Source organism: Schistocerca americana, chromosome 6, assembly GCF_021461395.2.
Source record: "Schistocerca americana isolate TAMUIC-IGC-003095 chromosome 6, iqSchAmer2.1, whole genome shotgun sequence".
Taxonomy (NCBI): domain Eukaryota; kingdom Metazoa; phylum Arthropoda; class Insecta; order Orthoptera; family Acrididae; genus Schistocerca; species Schistocerca americana.
In genome coordinates, this window is record NC_060124.1 from 105,731,714 (window position 1) to 105,751,510 (window position 19,797).

Here is a 19,797-nt window from a genome sequence, read left to right on the forward strand (position 1 = left end):
TAAAATTACCGTTTCCTTTTCCCTAACACGACCATCCATCTCCTGCAATGGCGGCCCAGATCGGGGATTCCAACTGTAGTCCGTGTCCAGTCGCTTATTACTGCACTCGATACATTTCCTTTACCCCGTTTTCTGCTGGTCCACTTACATACGCTTCCATGGTCCATGCTGCGGCCACAGCTTCGTCTGGACATAGCACAGGGCCCAAAACGCTCAGATCCGCGAAAGGTCCACCACTGGCGCTTTTTCTATATTCTTGGCGAGTTCCACGGCTAAGAAACTGTCTACACCAATGGCTCGATGGTCGATGGACACGTTGGCTTCGCTTGCGCTCACGCTGGCTATACTGAACAGCCCTCCTTATCAGATGACTGCAGTGTTTTCACTGCTGAGTTGGTAGCCATCTCTCGTGCTCTTGAGCATATCCGCTCCTGAGTGAGTGAGTCTTTCGTCACCTGTAGTGACTCCTTAAGCAGCCTACAAGCTCTCGAACAGTGCTTCCCTCGCTATCCTTTGGTAATGACTATCTAGGAGTCTCTTTATGCCCTCAGAAACAGTGGACGTTCCGTGTCCTTCATGTGGACCCCAGGAAGTGCTGGGATCCCAGGCAATGAACTTGCTGACAGACTGGCCAAACAAGCTACTGGTAAACCATCTCTGGACATTGGACCGCCAGAGCCTGATCTCCAACCGATCTTATAGGGTAAAGTTTTTGGGATCTGGGATACTGAATGCCGCACTCTCAGTACACTAAATAAAATATGTGCTATCAAGGAGACGACGAATGTATGGAGATCATACATGCTAGCCACTCGCAGGGACTCCATTGTCCTTTGCCGGCTCCGCATCGGCAATACTTGGCTGACTCATGGTCACCTCCTCCACTGCGAGGGCCCGTCTCAGTGTCACTGTGCTTCCCTGTTGATTGTCGTCATTCTGCGGTGGACCTTTAACCTTCCTAGCACCCTGCCTACGGTGTTGGGCGACGGTGCCTCAACGGCTGATTTAGTTTTACGTTTTATTCGGGAGAGGGGTTTTTATCACACAACCTAAGGATGTGCATCTGGCCTTCTCTCCCAGGCCTTCACCCTCCCTCTATTTTCACGCTCCCTCACTCTTTCTTTGCTGTTTGTCGCCTTGTTGTTCGTCTTTTCTCTATCTGTGTCCCTGTGGCTTTGTCTTTTAGGCTGGAGGTTTTAGTGTGTTGCTGGGTGGCTGGTTCATTCTTTTTAATTTTATTATCAGCCACCCCAGGCAAACTGCTATATTATTTTAATACCCTCCACTACCTTTTCCTTTTAGTGTACGTTTTCCCCTTTAGTTAGTTTCTTTCTTTTTCTTCTCCAGTGTGGTTTCGAGTTAATTTCACGTCTTTTACTTTCCGCGATTTCTTTTGAGAATGTTTTTAACCCAAGACTTGTTTGAATGTGGAAAAAGGGACTGATGACCCCGTAGTTTGGTCCCTTTACTCACCACACCAAGCAGCCAACCAACTATTATTAACATTTAGTCATGATTTTGTTCGTACACCAAATTTTTTTGGCTGGCAACATGCCAACACGACCGACTTGGGGCGTTTATACTTAAATTGGATATAGATATAATACGTAAATCGTTGACGAAATTTTGTGTTCGCTGAGTAGAATATTCAACTGTGAAAAATTTAAGATAGGGAGGAAATTTCTTCGGAAACGTTGTTTCCAAGTCATTAAGGATTCTTGAGTTTCTAAGAAAAAGTGGAACAGTTGGAATTCTTAGAAGTATCTTTTTTCTGTCAGTTCGTCCGTTCTTCATGTGTGACAGTGTAGTGTATCTTTATATGGGCCAGGGATACCCATATCACATTACTAGTTTTACATCGATTTGTAAAGTAAGAGAATTTTTTTTCTGTTTATGCGTGATCTTCTGCTTAATTAAGGCCATGATGCAGCTAACACACTTTTTAAGTTATTTCCCGTGTATTTCTTAATTGTGTGACGTTTATTTATGTGACCTACAAGATATATGACGTGCTCGGTCCGCAGAATGTTTTCATTGAATAACAGCATAGGTTTATGGAAATAAATCCTGTTTTTCTACTACAAATTCTGATTTAGTTTTCTTCACATCTGTTTTATAGCCCCTACCTAAGGACCGTTTTAAAACCAATGTTGTAGCTGTTGCCGTTTGTCGGTGATATTCGTTACATTAATGTCTGCATAAGATTTCGCTGTACCAGTGACACTATGTTAACAGTACGTAATTCTGATATATCATACAAATGTAAGTTGAGTAGTGCGGTTTCTGAAAAGGGACCAATTCCTCCTTTCACTGCTTGGCAACAATTTGATGACGCAAACAGGATTCTAAATAAACAGACATAGACTTTAAGAAGAACTTCCAGCTTCAGATACGAGGAGCTGAGCAACTTCTGACGTTCAGCTGCATAATGACCACAAGCAACAGCGCTGAGGGCAGCCCCACACAGTGCTTGTTTGCTATACTATTTGAGCCGGACGCAGGTTTACACGGAGATACGAGGTTTATTTTATGCTTGCAATAAATGTCTTGCCTTTTCCAATCCTTTGATCTCAAAATTATACCGGGACATTGTGCCGTTGTGTCGAAAAGCTTCGTTTTGACACTTGAAGGCCCCTGTGCATAAATGAATCCCAGAGAACGTCTGCAGCTCCTTATGGTAGTTCACAGATGATGCAGTTGTGTACAATGAGATAATTTAGTTACCATATTTTTACCAAAACTGGAGAGACTCGTGAATCTGATACGACACGTACTTTAGGCCAAACACCGTACAGAAGTTGGAAGTGGAGATGCAAGGGTGCATGTGAAACACCACCACAACAAAGAATGGTCAACTTTACGTGCGTACAATAATACCTCCATTGAAAGAAACGTTTCCAGTAGTTTCCACAGTATTATAACACTTAGTATTGACTAGCTTGTGTGTTCGACCTTCAGTTCAACCTTTTCGTGTAATTTTCTATGTTATTATCACATTTTCAGGAAAACAGCTCTTGCTGTGAGTTTCAACGCGGCGTCCGCTTACTTAGGCCGTATTTAGAGATTAATTTCGGATAAGATCCGTACGAAATAAGACTCGTGTTTGTCCAGTGTTATTTTAGTTACCCAGTTACGTGAGCAGCTACTACGTGCGTGCCTTGACACAATTCTGTAAAGTTAGTGGAGGCTCTCATGTCAAGGCTTATCAGCACCTGTTCCGAGAGTCTCTATTTCGGATAGGAAACTACGACACGAAGGCCTAAGGTGCATAAATACGTCAGGTACATCTACACACGATCCCTTGTTCGTATAACACGAGGTACAGAACATTACTTTCAAGACAGGGACGAATCTGCTCTTGAAATTAAATCTATTACCCAAATATATAATTCTTCTCATCCATCTTCTCAAAAATTACTGCTCTAGACATTCCATTCACTATATATTCATATACTTTTTTTTAGAAATTACGACACGTGTGTCTAACATTGATTGTGAGAAAGCGTGTTTTATACACAGCGAGTTGATACTTTCGACGGAGAATACTTTCCCTGACCAAAGCACTGCACCACGTAGTTCCAGACAGTTTTTTGAAAAGAATTTCTTGATGAAATATTGGTCTATCTCAGGTGAAGCAGGAGATCAGATTACTAGGTTCAGATGCCTAGTATCACTATGGATAATAATTTAGTTAATTTGGATTAGTTAAAAGGCCAACATGAAAACAATAATTTCATTTTGAAACACATACCTTGGACAAAATCAGATTTCATATCCATATTATACAGGTCAAATAGTATCGTTTGATATATATCAGGATGACGTTTCATTCTGACTTTACGGTGCTCTGAGAAAAGTCATGGGATAGCGAATGCACGTATACAGATGACGCTAGCATCGCTTACGGACGGTATAAGAGGGCAATGAACTGGCGGAGTTCAGATGATACATGTGAAAAGGTGTCCGACGTGATTATGACCGCAAGAAGGGAATTAACAGACTTATAACGGGGAATGGTAGTCGTGGTAGTTGGAGCTAGACGCATGGGGGATTCCATTTCGGAAATCGTTAGGAAATTCGATATTCCGAAATCCACGGTGTCAAGAGCATGCCAGGAGTACCGAATTTCAGGCGTTATCTCTCACCACGGACAACGCAATGGCTGACTGCTTTCATTTAGCGACCGAAAGCAGTGGCGTTCGAGCGGAACTGTCAGTGTCAATATGTAACCTCCCCCTCACTTATCGACCTTAATGACAGTGAAAAATGAAACCACGTGTACCTAATGGGAATTTTGGAAAAGCAATCGTCACCGAAGTTAACCTGTCGGTAAAGAGGGAGGAAAGGGTTACATCTAAATGAAAGGAAAAATGCAAGTGAAACTGGTGGAAATTAATTTTGAAATAGGGATAAAGTTAATAAAGAAAGTACATGTGCGGCCGTTACGTTAACAATCAACTAGCGGTAATTAGATATTTGAGATTTGGGGAAATTACCGTCGCCAGTCCTATGGACAATTACTATAATAACTGAAAAAGAAAGGTTATTACACATATAATTAGCACTAGAAGCGTGGCAACTGAAGGTTGACGCGTGTAGTGTGAAAACTGAAAGTTTGTCAGAAGTAATAAATTTCGCTACACTTAATTTAGCAAAAGAATTAATGAAACTGGAAAATCGAAAGTTAATTTAGTGACTGAAGTTAATAGTGAGCTTTTTTTCTGAAGCACATCGAAATACAGTTAGTCTTGGACTACCTCAACAATCATTTCTAAAGCTACTTGAATCTACGCAATTTAGAAAGAAGAAATTTAACTTTGAACTTGAATTAAACGATTCTGAACAATTAACAATAGTAAAATTTAGTACGTACCAAGCTGAGCTGCAGTCACAGGTAAGCTAAAATACGGTAACAAAACTCGCACTCTTAATTTGTGCTTGTGTAATCTAACTATTGTAGCCAGCTATGAATACTTAAATTGAACTTTGAAATTAAAGCAGTGAAATGGAATTATGCTGGCGTTTGAATTTCAACGACACTCGGGTTCATTTCGGAAAAGGAAGGGACCCTGCTTGGCAATGCAATTGGGACAATGAGCAACAAAGGTTCATGCTAAGTTGCTGTAATTTTGCGAGGCAAATGGAACAATTTGAAAAGCTGAGGTCTGCCATACAGTTCTGAAACTTTACGTGCTTTTAGTCTTCCTTGTTGGTTGATTGAAGGTTTGAAGCCGTCGATCGAGGAGGTGGCGACAGTCACTCATTGTCGGCCGTCGCTGTTGCAGAAGCTGGATGTTGGCGCGCCTTCTTCTCGACACGGTCACCAGGCGAAACGGCCTCTTGATGTGCGCCAGCTAATGCTTTCCGTCCGCGACACCATGTCAGAAACTATCATCGCGAGTCGAGCGCAATTACATGCTGCCAAACCCCGAAAGCGCGGCAACTCGCGGGAGCGTCACACAACACACCTGCTCCACTCGCTACTCCAGCCAGACTCCCACAGCTCTGCCCGCGCTCCACGCGGCAGAGTTAACTCTACCAAAGATCCGACACACTTTTGAGTCTTCACACGACCTATCGATGTAATCGTTCGATAGCAGTTTTCCCTAGGCAAGACCCAGCGTAAAAATACAAATAATATTTACGAAACAAACCAATTATACATCGACATAAATGCATAAATATATATATATATACAAATAGTAAAACAATTACAATATGTAAAGACACAGAAATGTCATATATTCAGGTAACAAAACTAAGGAAAACAAATTATACTACAATAGATGGAAATAGGAGGATATGCATTTCCGGCGTTACAAATAGACAAGTAACACTGCCTGATATAAGCGTAGAAGTCAATATGGGACGTACGACGAACGTATCCGTTACGATAGTGCGACGAAATTAGGAGTTAGTGGGCTACGGCAACAGACGACCGACATGGGTGCCTTTGCTAATAACACGAACTCGCCTGCAGTGCATCTCCTGGGCTCGCAGCCGTTTTGGTTGGACCCTTGACGAGTGTAAAACCGTGGCTTGGTCAAATGAGTCCCAATTTCAGTTGGTAAGGGGTGTTGGTAGTCTTCAAGTGTGGCGCGTACCGCATGATGCCATGGACCAGGTTGTCGACGAGGTACTGTGCAAGGTGGTGGTGACTACATAGTGGTGTGGGTTGTGTTAGCATGGTATGGACTAGGACGCATGGTCAAAGTGAACCGGTCGTTGACTGGAAATGTTTCTGTTCGGCTACTTGCAGACCATTTGCAGCCATTCATGGATCTTCATGTTACCAAAAATGATGTTATTTCTATAGATGACGACGTGCCATGTCACAAGGCCACAGTTATTCACGATTAGTTTGAAGAACATTGAGGACAATTTTAATGATATGGCCACACAGATCGCCTGTCATGAATCGCATCGACCATTTATGGGACGTAATTGAAATGTCAGTCCATGCACAAATCCTGCACCAGAACACTTTCGCAGTTATGGACGGCTTTCGAGACAGCAAGGTTCTATATTTCTGCAGGGGATTTAAAATGACTTGTTGAGTCCATGCCACTTCGATCTGCTGCATTGCGTTGGACAAAAGGTGGTCCAACACGATATTAGAAGTTATATCATGACTTTTATCTCTTCAGTGCATTTTAATTAGGGGCTTCACAGAGTAAGTTATACATATCTTCCTTTCTTTCTTTCACTGGTGCCATGTCACGCGCTGGCGCAGGGTCGGCAGTGCTAGCAACGGATTTGGCAAGGTTAGTGGAAAGGGGTGGCCGGATGCCCTTCCTGCCACCACCCTGTCGTACCCTCCAGGACGGAATTAGTGTACCCTGCTGTCTGGGAATAGTGTAATTCATGGAATAGTGCGAACGTGTTCAGATGTTTGCGAGTCGTGTAACTGAGGCGAAACATGGGGACCAGCCCAGTATTCACCTAACGGGATGTGGAAAACCGCCAAAAAACCACATCCAGGCTGGCCGGCACACCGGCCCTCATCGTTAATCCTCCGGGCGGATTCGATCCAGGGCCAGGGCCGGCGCGCCTACCCGAGTCCAGGAAGCAGCGCGTTAGCGCGCTTTTTTTTTTTTTAATTCGTAGATGATTCTGATAGAGAGGCAGGGAAAAAAAGTTAAAACACTCAATATGGTCTCGAACACGGGACTCAAAGTTAAGAAGGAACGTCGGTATCCACTTTTTTTTGTGCTGTCGCACTGACCACTTTTTTTAACAAACACTAAATGAAATGCATCCTCTGTAAAAAATAAACTAAATAAAAAATAAAAAATATAAAATATATAAAAAAATAAAAATAAAAAAAATCGTTGTAAACAAATCACAAATTTAAAGGAACAGGGATGTTGTTTTTATTTATTTATTTATTTATTTATTTCCCATAAAGATCACTCTGTTACCAGGAACATGTAGATCATTTCATTGTATAGTATGTGCATTACACAATGAGCGGTGAGAGAAGCGTGAGGTTCATTATCAGCTGTCAAATGTGCACACTGACTGCACCCGGCACATCCCAACTGCGTGGGGGGGTCGAGGAAGACTGCCTGAAGATAGTTGGCAAAGGTTTTCCGATAGTGTGACCATCTATGAACCTCATTGTGGGCTTGCTGCAAGAAATACCAAAAGTCAAGTCGCGACTTGGCAGCATCCCCATAGAGGTACGCGATCGTCCAACCTTTGACCCAGAAGATCGACTGTGATTTAGTCGCCGGAAAGTAGTCACTCTCCGGATGTAAGGAGGAAGCAGGTGTAATATGTTGCGGGATCACACGGAGGTAGCAAGCCACCATCTGTCTTCCTAGGAGCCATACGTCCTCAACCGCGATACAAGTTAAGCGGTGATGGTCGTCATCCACTTGGCGACATTTCGGGCATAGTGGAGTGTCCACTAGTCAAATTTCATGGAGCCGTTGGTTGGTGTTGAACTTGCCACAGGCGACAGAGAACCACAGTGCCCGAACAAAGGTAGGAAGGAATTTTTGGTGCCGTCGTAGCAGCCAAACATAAAAATCCTTCGCGCATGGCGGTCTCGTTCGCGGAAGCTCGTCTCTGATACAACTAAGTTCCACGATAAATGTTGATACATGCGCAAAATGTGGCGTAATGTTGCCCACCGCCACCGGAGGTGTAAGGGACGCTGGAACTAGGAGATCCAGTAGGCGGGATGTAAGGGAATCACGCCCGCTACGCCATTGCTTGTACATTGTGGCTAGAAGGAGCGCCGTCGCTCGGCAGTGAACATTCGTAAGTCCGAGTCCCCCCTTGTCCGTAGGGAGCGTGAGCGTTGCGTATCGCACCTTGAGGGGCGATCCAATCATCACAAAATAGCCTAGTGCTGATTGAAGTCGACGTCCGAGCGTGAGTGGTAGGGGCAGGATCTGGGAAATATGCACCATTCGAGAAACCACATAAGTGTTCAGATATTCGACTCACTGCAAAAGATCAAGGCGCCGTAGATGTTGTCGGACCATGGTACGTGTTGTCTGTAAAATACGTCGGTAGTTAACTGCCGCAGTATGTTTTACAGATGAGGTAAAGTCTATGCCGAGATAGCGGAATCGTTGCACATAAGGAAACGGACTGATTTCTTCCGGCGTAAGGCCCCTTACAACCGGCATTGCTGCCGATTTGTTCATGTTCACTGCACTACCCGCCGTCACACTGTGGTCCAACAACAGTTCAAGGATCGTCTTCACTTCTTCCTCAGAACGAACGAGCAGCAGGAGGTCGTCCGCATAGGCACGACATTTGAAGGTGTAGCCCCGCAGTTCCATCCCAGAAAGAGAATTTGTTAGCCTCCCAATTAATGGTTCCAACGCTATCGCGAACAGCAGCATCGAAAGAGAGCAGCCCTGGCGAATGGATCGTAGAATTTGAATGGGCTCTGCTAAACGCCCATTAACCTGTACCAAGGATTGTGCGCCCCCATAAATCCTTCTAATGACACCAGTAAAACGGTCTGGAAATCCCATTTGTTCCAGTACAGCGTACAGATAGTTGTGGCGCACCTTATCAAAAGCACTGTCAAAATCAACCGCCACCATCGCCGCTTTAAGCCGGCACTCCTCCGCCAGCGCTGTCACATCACAGCATTCGCCAGTAGCTGTTTGCACATTCACCGATCCACCCGGTGTCGTCTGTTCGGGAGAGAGAACGCTACGAATTAACATACGACATCGGGGCGCTAGTAACCGTGCAAAGATCTTATAGTCGGCATTAAGCAGGGTGATGGGGCGATAATGTGTGACCGTAATTCCTGGCTTCGGTTTATGTACTGGCACCAAGAGGCCTTCCATAAAAGCCGGTGGAATAGGCACATCGGAATTTAACATCTCGTTGTACATTTCCGTCCATCGCGGTGCCATTTCGTTGCGAAATTCTCGATAAAATTCAGCAGGAAGCCCATCAATGCCTGGGGACCGATTCAACGCACCCTTTGCGATCGCATCATGTACTTCCTCACAGTTAATGGCTTCCAGTAAGGTTCCCGCGGCTTCCACCGTCAGTGTACGGGAGACGTACGTGGCTATACGATCGAGGTCATCGACAGGGGCTGTTTCTTCCCGATAGATGTGTTGGTAATGGTCGACGAATGTAGAGACAATGTCCGCTTGACGTGTCACTCTTCGGTCTTCGCGGGTAATTAATTCCCGTACCAAAACGCGACTTCGGTGCTTTCGTTCATTCACGACGTGGTGCATGGAAGGAATCTCGTGCATTATCGTATAGTGACATCTGGCGCGCACCATGGTTCCCTGAAGATGTTTCCGAGCTAAAGCCACTAGTTTAGCTTTTATCCTTTTGCGTTCGATCCAGATGTCCTGTCCCGGCGGACCATCATCCAGGTCGCGCAGCGCTGCAAAATAAAAGTCGGTCGTACGGAGGCGCCATTCTGCCATCTTCCTGCTATATGAGATGAACGTACGGCGAAGCGCCGGTTTAGCACAAGTCAGCCACCAATCAAGCTTCGTCGCACACCTTCCAACCCTTCGGTCGCACATCGTCCATGTCTCAAGGATCCGTTGACGGCATTCAGGATCTTGTAGATGTTGAATGTTTAATTTCCACGGGGCCTTACTGTTCCGCACCTCTCTACGGGGAAGAAGCACCGTACAGATGTAAGCGCTGTGATCGGAAAATGCCAATGGCCAGCGTTCCGCGTCCTGGACATCATTTGCATGAGCCCGTGAGATAGAAATGCGATCTAACCTTCTCGCCGAATGACTTGTCACATAGGTGTATCCCGGTGCATCTCCATGTCGTAATTCCCACGTGTCACTAAGTACAAGGTCGTTTACTACGATTCGCAACTCCTGGCTGATGTTTGCTTGCGGCCATTGGTCTTTCTGGCTGAGAACACAGTTGAAATCTCCACCAATTATTACACATTCATAACGTCCATGGAATAGTGGGCAATGTCTTCTGCATAAAATCGCGCCCTTTCCCGCCGCCGATTGTTTCCCGACGGTGCATAAAGATTGATGATGCGTGTCCCAAACGACGTGAAAGCCATTCCCCTGGCCGACGGAAGATAACACACGTTTTCCACTGGGAAGCCATCTCGCACGTAAACTGCCACCCCACTCCCATTGTGATCTCCATGTGACGAATAGGATTGGTAGCCTGCGATGTATGGGAGTGCAGCTATGTGGACTTCCTGCAGAAAAGCAGTATCCACATCAGATCCCCAAATAATTTCCTTCAGTAGGTGTATTTTGGCCGGTGAACGCACGTCATTTATATTTAATGTCGCAATGCGGTTCGCATGGCGTTGAATCCCACTCTGTCGATGCGCAACAACATCCCCCTGCATCGGCGCTGGGGGCTGAGTTAGAAGATGTTCTCTCGCCCCTCTCCCTTCACCTTCAGCAATTATTAGTCCGTCTTCGTGAGTGCTGGCTGCCTCTGTTTGACGTCCGGCGCCTCCTCAATATCCTCATACCACATCTTTGCAGGCAGTGATACATTCGTGTCCATAGCCACAGCATCTGCGTCTGGAGAGCCAACTGGTTGTGATTCCTCTTCAGCGTCACCACGTCCCGGTACTGTCAATGTGACAGACCGCTGCGAGTCAGATCGAACAGTTTCCATTGCCTCATCCTGTTTCGTAGAGGCTGTTGTGTCGTCTTGGTCCACAGGCACATCGTCGTCGGGGCAAGGGGAGTCATCCCTAGGAGATGTCGTGTGACGACGCCGTTTCCTCCTTTTCGGGGAATGTTGTTTGCGTGATCTTCCTTCCGTGTCCTCAGATTGTAGGGAATCACGGCTGCCCGACAGAAGAGCATCCGTAGGAACTGGAAGTGTTTCGAGTCCCATTGTTGTACTTGGCGTGAGTTCGGTCGAAACTGATGTTGTCGTCACAGAGTGCGTTCCAGACGGAACAGCATCCGTAGTGGCTGGAACTGCTTCGTATACTATCGGTGTGCTTGGTGGGAGTTCGGTCTCATCTGATGTTGTCGCCGTAGATTGTATGCTCGATGGAGCAACATCCTCTGTCATCCCGATGTCTGCTACAAGGTTTCGGAGAGTGCCATCTTGATCTTCCACCGGGGCTGTGTCCTTTCCGGTCATCAGCGGACGCAGTGAGGGCTTTGGCATAGGTGATCGGTAGTACTGTCATCGCCGGCGACGGCTCCCGCATATCTGAAGGCAGTTGCGTAATCCGCCGTTGCATACAGTTCGACCTGAGGTGTCCCTCCTGGCCACAAGCAGCATCCTCTGTCATCCCGACGTCTGCTACAAGGTTTCGGAGAGTGCCATCTTGATCTTCCACCGGGGCTGTGTCCTTTCGGTCGTCAGCGGACGCAGTGAGGGCTTTGGCATAGGTGATCGGTAGTACTGTCATCGCCGGCGACGGCTCCCGCATATCTGAAGGCAGTTGCGTAATCCGCCGTTGCATACAGTTCGACCTGAGGTGTCCCTCCTGGCCACAAGCAGCATCCTCTGTCATCCCGACGTCTGCTACAAGGTTTCGGAGAGTGCCATCTTGATCTTCCACCGGGGCTGTGTCCTTTCGGTCGTCAGCGGACGCAGTGAGGGCTTTGGCATAGGTGATCGGTAGTACTGTCATCGCCGGCGACGGCTCCCGCATATCTGAAGGCAGTTACGTAATCCGCCGTTGCATACAGTTCGACCTGAGGTGTCCCTCCTGGCCACATCCAGAACATGTACGTGGGTGACCATCGTAAATCACCACTGCCCGACAACCACCAGTTGTCAGATAGGACGGTACATGCTTCTGAAGATCAATAGTGATCTGTCGCACTCCGTTAAGAACGGGGTACGAGGCGAATTGTGTCCAGCGTTCTGCTGTGTGACCATGTACCGTGCCGTATGCCTTAAAAGCCTCGATAACTTCGTCAGCCGGGAGCTCAAATGGCAGCTCAAAAACACGTATTGTCCGTACACCCAGACCAGCATGTTCTACAGTTACCGTGCCGACATTCCCGTCACTATGACAAAATCGGAGACCTGCTTTTGTCGCCTGTAGAATTCTCTCACACGCCGCGTCATTTACCATCTTAACATACACCGTGGGACTAACGATGGACAGGTGAATTCCGACAATATCGTTTGGCGGTATCTTGACGTCCTCTCGAATGAATCGTTCCTTTGGTCGTTCGTAGTCTTTGCAGAAATTGAATCGTAATGTAGTTTTCCTGTACTTGTTCGCCATGATCGTTGTTGCTAGCCCGCGCGCAGACTACGTCCACAAGTAAACAATCACTCCCATACGCCGCACAGGCGGAAGTATCGGACCTTCGCTTCGCACGGCCGCTAGCGCCGAACTGAGAGTAAAGTAAGTTACACATATCGTTCCATGTTAAGAGAATTGTGCAACATGGGAAGTGTATTGTCACGTGAGAGGTTCCCTGCAGAGACAGTTTTTTTTAATGGTTTGGATCAAAAATACATCGGAGTGTGCGAGTGAAATGGTGTGGCACCTGAAAATATACCCCGAAATTGAAATACGTATGACATTACAATTTTTTTGGTAAAAACTCCATACTGTTTCACTTTGAAACTGTGGTAGTATATGGACCATATGTAATGTCATGTCTAGCCATAGCGAAATGGACGAACAGGTTGACAAACACCGCACAGACATTGCTGACGCTGATCGGAAGCCAGATCCCGCAACATGCAGTTTCTATCTTTTCAGCAACCTGAAAGAACGTCTCGGCGGAAAGAAATTCTCCAACGGTGAGGTCGTTCACAGGGTGATTGGCGAAGGTCTCTGTGATCAAGGTGAGAATTCCTAACGTCGAGAAACTGAACGACTGGTAAGACGTTCGCACCGTCATTTACAGAGGCTTGGCGACTCTGCCAGAAAACAGTCATGCCTCCCGAAATGTAGTGCAGCATTCAATAATAGTTTCTTAGTCTATTATAATAATGAGTAATATTGTTTTTGAACTCCCCTCTTACAACAACCACCCTCACAGAAACCCAATTTAATCAATATCTTTTTGATGTTATGTGGACATGTGTCCGGAAACGCTTAATTTCCATGTTAGAGCTCATTTTAGTTTCGTCAGTATGTACTGTACTTCCTCGATTACTGCCAGTTGGCCCAATTGAAGGAAGGCAATGTTGATTCGGTGCTTCTTGTGTTGACATGCGACTCATTGCTCTACAGCACTAGCATCAAGCACATCAGTACGTAGCATCAACAGGTTAGTGTTCATCACGAACGTGGTTTTGCAGTCAGTGCAATGTTCACAAATGCGGAGTTGGCAGATGCCCATTTGATGTATGGATTAGCACGGGGCAATAGCTATGGCGCGGTACGTTTCTTTCGAGACAGATTTCCAGAACGAAGGTGTCCCGACAGGAAAACGTTCGAAGCAATTGATAGGCATCTTAGGGAGCACGGAACATTCCAGCCTATGACTCGCGACTGGCGAAGACCCAGAACGACGAGGACATCTACAATGGACGAGGCAATTCTTCGTGCAGTTGACGATACTCTAATGTCAGCGTCAGAGAAGTTGTTGCTGTACAAGGTAACGTTGACCAAGTCACTCTATGGAGAGTGCTACGGGAGAACCAGTTGTTTCCGTACCATGTACAGCGTGTGCAGGCAATATCAGCAGTTGATTGGCCTCCACGGGTACACTTCTGCGAATGGTTCATCCAACAATGTGTCAATCCTCATTTCAGTGAAAATGTTCTCTTTACTGATGAGGCTTCATTCCAACGTGATCAAATTGTAAATTTTCACAATCAACATGTGTGGGCTGACGAGAATCCGCACCCAATTGTGCAATAACGTCATCAACACAGATTTTCTGTGAACGTTTGGGCAGGCATTGTTGGTGATGTCTTGATTGGGCCCCATGTTCTTCCACCTACGATCAATGGAGCACGTTATCGTGATTTCATACGGGATACTCTACCTGTGCTGCTAGAATATGTGCCTTTACAAGTACGACACAACATGTGGTTCATGCACGATGGAGCTCCTGCACGTTTCAGTCGAAGTGTTCGTACACTTCTCAACAACAGATTCGGTGACCGATGGATTGGTAGAGGCGGACCAATTCCATGGCCTCCACGCTCTTCTGACCTCAACCCTCTTGACTTTCATTTATGGGGGTATTTGAAAGCTCTTGTCTACGCAACCTCGGTACCAAATGTAGAGATTCTTCGTGCTCGTATTGTGGACGGCTCTGATACAATACGCCATTCTCCAGGGCTGCATCAGCGCATCAGGGATTCCATGCGACGGAGGTTGGATGCATGTATCCTCGCTAACGGAGGACATTTTGAACATTTCCTGTAACAAAGTGTTTGAAGTCACGCTGGTACGTTCTTTTGCTGTGTGTTTCCATTCCATGATTAATGTGATTTGAAGAGACGTAATAAAATGAGCTCTAACATGGAAATGAGCTCTAACATCTGATTTAAACTTCATTAATCGTGTTGATTACTTTACAATAAGACAGATATTACGTCAGTACTGTCTATTCTCATCATAAAAGTCCAGTTTAATATTTAAAAATCGTGTCGTTAGCTGGGTAGCCGCGGCATGGGCCAAAATTTTCGGAGATGCCGAAAACGCTAATAAATCTTAGCGACTATTCATTCATTATTCTGTCACATCTAAAATACTACATAGAAACTGTGGCAGCAGACTCTAACAGTTTAATGTCGTTTTGTGTGTATGCAACCAAAATGGCGCCCGTGATGAACTTTATAAGTTCTTGCAGCGTTTCGTGGAGAAGAGACTCTGGTAGGCCTACCAACATGAAACTTGCAGCTTATTTCAACCTTGTTCAGTAAGCCTAGTAATATGCAAAGCGTTAGGACGAAGGAAACGTTGTTGTTCGGCAGTAGCCAAGCATGAGCGAGGTTTAGTAGGACACAGAGAAAAGTTTTGGGGGCAGAGTACCAGGCCACCAAGTTATCAAATGAAGACTAAACCATATGGTAGAACACGTAGAGCCTTTTACAAAAGAGGACTAGTAGTGGTAGGGTGAGAGTTGGGAAACAGTTTACCAGAGACGGAGCATACAATATAAATGTGGACTGGACAGCACAATCTCCCTGACACACATAAAATGATTAACTCTTTGTTCACGTCAACTCAGTGTCTTATATTTCTGTTGAGCTGTTTCAGTAGCATGCTCTTCCACGCCTTAATGTAGGTGTGAGACAGATAAATGTGGGATTAGAAATGACACTTATGGGAGCTAAACCTCGTACGTGTTGTGCTGCTAGCGGTCGCAACTACAGATATAAATGATTTCACCAGGCATGGCCTACACATAAATACGACTAGGAGGGTAGTCTTGGCCGTGATAATAATTGATGGAAGTGTGGAGACTATGTCTTAGCATTACATTTCAGTCGTCAATCAAGACTAGAACCTGAACCTCTACATCAAACATAGAACCAAACAGATAAATATTATGTCCGCTGAAAAAGTTAAGAACATAAACATCATACTGACGATAGCAATGATTTGTCGATCCAAAAATTTTCTTTGGCGCTGTTAATACCGGTTGGTTACAATTAAAGTGCAGCGTGGACTGTAATTATCGTATGGAGCGAAACATCGTTGATATGCTAATGTGTTAATATGGAAACCGATTTGGGCTGCAAGAAAATTATTTCTAATTCTGATCACCAGGAGCAAATCTGGCGCTGTATACTATTTGCGCCGGCCGAAGTGGCCGTGCGGTTAAAGGCGCTGCAGTCTGGAACCGCAAGACCGCTACGGTCGCAGGTTGGAATCCTGCCTCGGGCATGGATGTTTGTGATGTCCTTAGGTTAGTTAGGTTTAACTAGTTCTAAGTTCTATGGGACTAATGACCACAGCAGTTGAGTCCCATAGTGCTCAGAGCCATTTGAACCATTTTTTTACACTATTTGCATACGATATGGCATCCACGCGGTCGTTTGACAAGCCATAAGATGAGTGAAAAGTTTGGCTGTTGAGAACAGAGACCGGGTGGCGTTAGTGAAACTGATTTATGTGAACGGCAACAATTACCGGGCCTCATTGAAAGAACACAGTCCACTGAAGGTCTGAGGAGAGGCCATATTTCATTAAATATTTTAAGAAGATGACAATGAGATTCGGAAAAACCGGTGAGATTGGTGTGGCCTCTGGAAGAGAGAGGCGTCCTATCCCAGTGCAAGCTATTGACGATGTTGTTGTAACTGACCACGCAGTACGTACGCCGGGCAGTGCTAATGCTCATGCTGTGTGACAAGAATTTCCCATTCCGTGGTCAACAGTACGGAAAGTTCCGCGGGCTGTATTACGTTCTACTCGTAGAAGATACAGATGGTGTAGCAACAGAAACCTAATGATCTGCAGCAACGTTCTGTATTTGCTGTGTTTCTGTATTGTTACTGGCACGGATCGAAGTGGAAGTCATGTGACCGGACGATACGCTACGCAGTCACGAGACCTGTTTTTCACTGCTGGGCGTAGTGAATACACAGAACTGCCCAATTCTGGGTACTGTTAAACAGCGTATTGTGTGGGAAGAGACACTGCACTCGACGTATGTGACTGTTTGGCGTGGATTCACAAGGACTTTCTCCTCGGTCCGTTGCTCTTTGAAGAGAATACACCCGTAGGACCTGTTTGGCGTACCGTAACGTCTGCACGTTATCGAGCCCTACTTGTCCGTAAGCTATTCCTGCTTTTTAAGAGCGCAGCTGTGTGGAAACTACTGTTCTCATGCAAGATGAGGGAACACCATATGTCGCTCGGTCAGTGAAATGTATGCTTAATGCAACATTCCACGCACTTGTTAGCTCCAGAAGTTTCTCAGATACATGGTCTGCAAGATCGTCTGATCTGAATCCATGTGACTCTGGTGGTATCTAAAAGAACGCATTTACCAGGGACACGATCGGTCTGTACTTACTCTAAAGGATGGAATCTTGTACACTAAACGTACAGCTGGGATTCAATCGGAACTACTGTGAGTAACTGTAGGTCACGTCATTTTACGGATGCAGCTTCTCGTCGACGTCTCTGCTGGTCATACTAAATAAACTGTTGGGTTGGGTTGCTGTGGGGGAGAAGACCAGACAGTGAGATCATCGGTCTCATCGGATTAGGGAAGGACGGGGAAGGAAATCGACCGTGCCCTTTCAAAGGAACCATCCCGGCATTTGCCTGGAGCGATTTAGGGAAATCACGGAGAACCTAAATCAGGATGGTCGGACAAGGGATTGAACCGTAGTCCTCCCGAATGCGAGTCCAGTGTGATAACCACTGCGCCACCTCGCTCGGTAATAAGCTGTTTAAGCAGCGGTTAATAACACCATCATTATGCCTTTCTGACTTGTTTTACTTTTTCTACCCTAGTCCCGTTCCTAATCCATTACATATGGAAATTTATATACGTCTCTCTTGCATTGACGGAGCCAGATTTGTACCTAGTGGCAAAGATTGGAACTACTTTTCTTCCTTTTTTCGCAGCATAAATCAGATTCGCATTAATGCATTAGAATGTCTACCGAGTTTCGCTGCCATATGACAATTACAGCCTACATTGGAACTCTCTGAGTAGGTGCACCTTAATTATAACCACCCAGTACTTAACAATGGTAGTTAGGTAGATACGACCCGTAAGTATCCACTATCTATGAACATTTCAGAACAATGGTTTAGTTTTATAAATAGCAACCACCCTGCTCTCTTCTAAAGTATTTTAAACATATTGTCACGAATTGTGACATGCTGTTCAGTGGTGAGCATAGATGTCTGGCGTATTGTGGGTCGCCAGTTCAAACACAGCCACCAGCAAATGCTTATTATTTATAGTTTCTGGAAAGTTTCTGAAGTATCATATGTTTGCAACGTTTGTATATGCTACAATATCCGATGCTTGTATAAATGACAGCATTTTGGAGTATTCGATATTTGTATAAATAACTACACTCTCTGTTCAGGAGGTGAGTTCCATTCCGCCTATAAGTTGGTGTCACTAACAAACGTGCTTTCAGTTCTAAGTGCGGTAATTATTTGACCGCTCTGCGCCCGAATATGAATTTGACTGTGGCTTTGACGTGACATTATTTGTTAGAGGTGCCGGGTATTTCAGTTTATTTACATCACAGTGGCTCCAATCAAGCAACATGAATACCGTCGTCTACACGCACAGAAATCAGAAAATATGCAGTACATCATTCCCAAAACCCATGTATTCTGGACACAGATGGATTGCAAAACAGTAGAAAGTCAGCTGCACTTCAGGCATCTTTCAATGTTTTCCGGACTCAAGATATTCGACCGAATCGATAAATACAACTGGTAGCCTGACATGAAGTGTTTTCTATTTGGCCGGCACAGCCAAACAATGGTTCGAGGACTACGAAGAAAAGGTCAATAGCTGGGGCAGAGCCCAGGCCGAACTGAAGAAAGCATTTGATGATAATCAAAGGAAACTCCTCTTATCAAAAATACAATAAATTAAAGAACAAGGCCCAGCGTGATGGCGAACGACAGAGTCGTATATACAGATAGTTTTCATCCTATACCACATTCTTATCAACAGAAGCCGATAAAACCGCACAGTTGATGAAAGTAGTCACAGAAGACGAGTATAAGAGTCTGAAAGAGCGTCGGGCGAAAGAAATACGATCGACTGCCGAATGTGGTTCCCATGGCATTTGTAGAAGACCACTGTGAGCTCGCCTGTCTGTTATGCCAGATGTAAGGGAAGAGATACCTCAGTGAATGGCAGCCAGAAATGTCGGACCGAGTACACAAGAGATACCAGCCTTAAGTGTAGGCTTGATACATCAGGAGGTATCACAAAAAATTAGAGGTGGACCGATCTTTAGAACCAAACTCCACCACCAGTCGAACGCACCTTAAAAATGCACTTGGCTAATTCGGACCCTCGGCGCAGCCGTCAAACGACAACCCAGCATCCTACCAAAGTAGACATAACAAACAACTATGCCAAGTGAAACGTCCCGTAAATGAACTGGCATTTGAGGGACAGGGGACAAAATTCTGTTTCCACTGTGGACGCCCTGGACACGTTGTGTGCTACAGGAGAGAATGAAGACGAATGTTGGACACCATAACGCCGAAAATGATCATCACAGCAGTTCTAATCGGTCCAGTTACGCGCACTTGATTATAGACAGTCTGTCCATGAATGAACTCCCCTTGCTGTGCGATATTTTCAGTTGCGGCCAGAGGCAGCTACTTGAACCAAAACAACTACAGCCGGCGCCCCATACATCAGGCCTGCTGGGACATAACAGCCTCTGGTACTGTCTCAAGTCAATTTT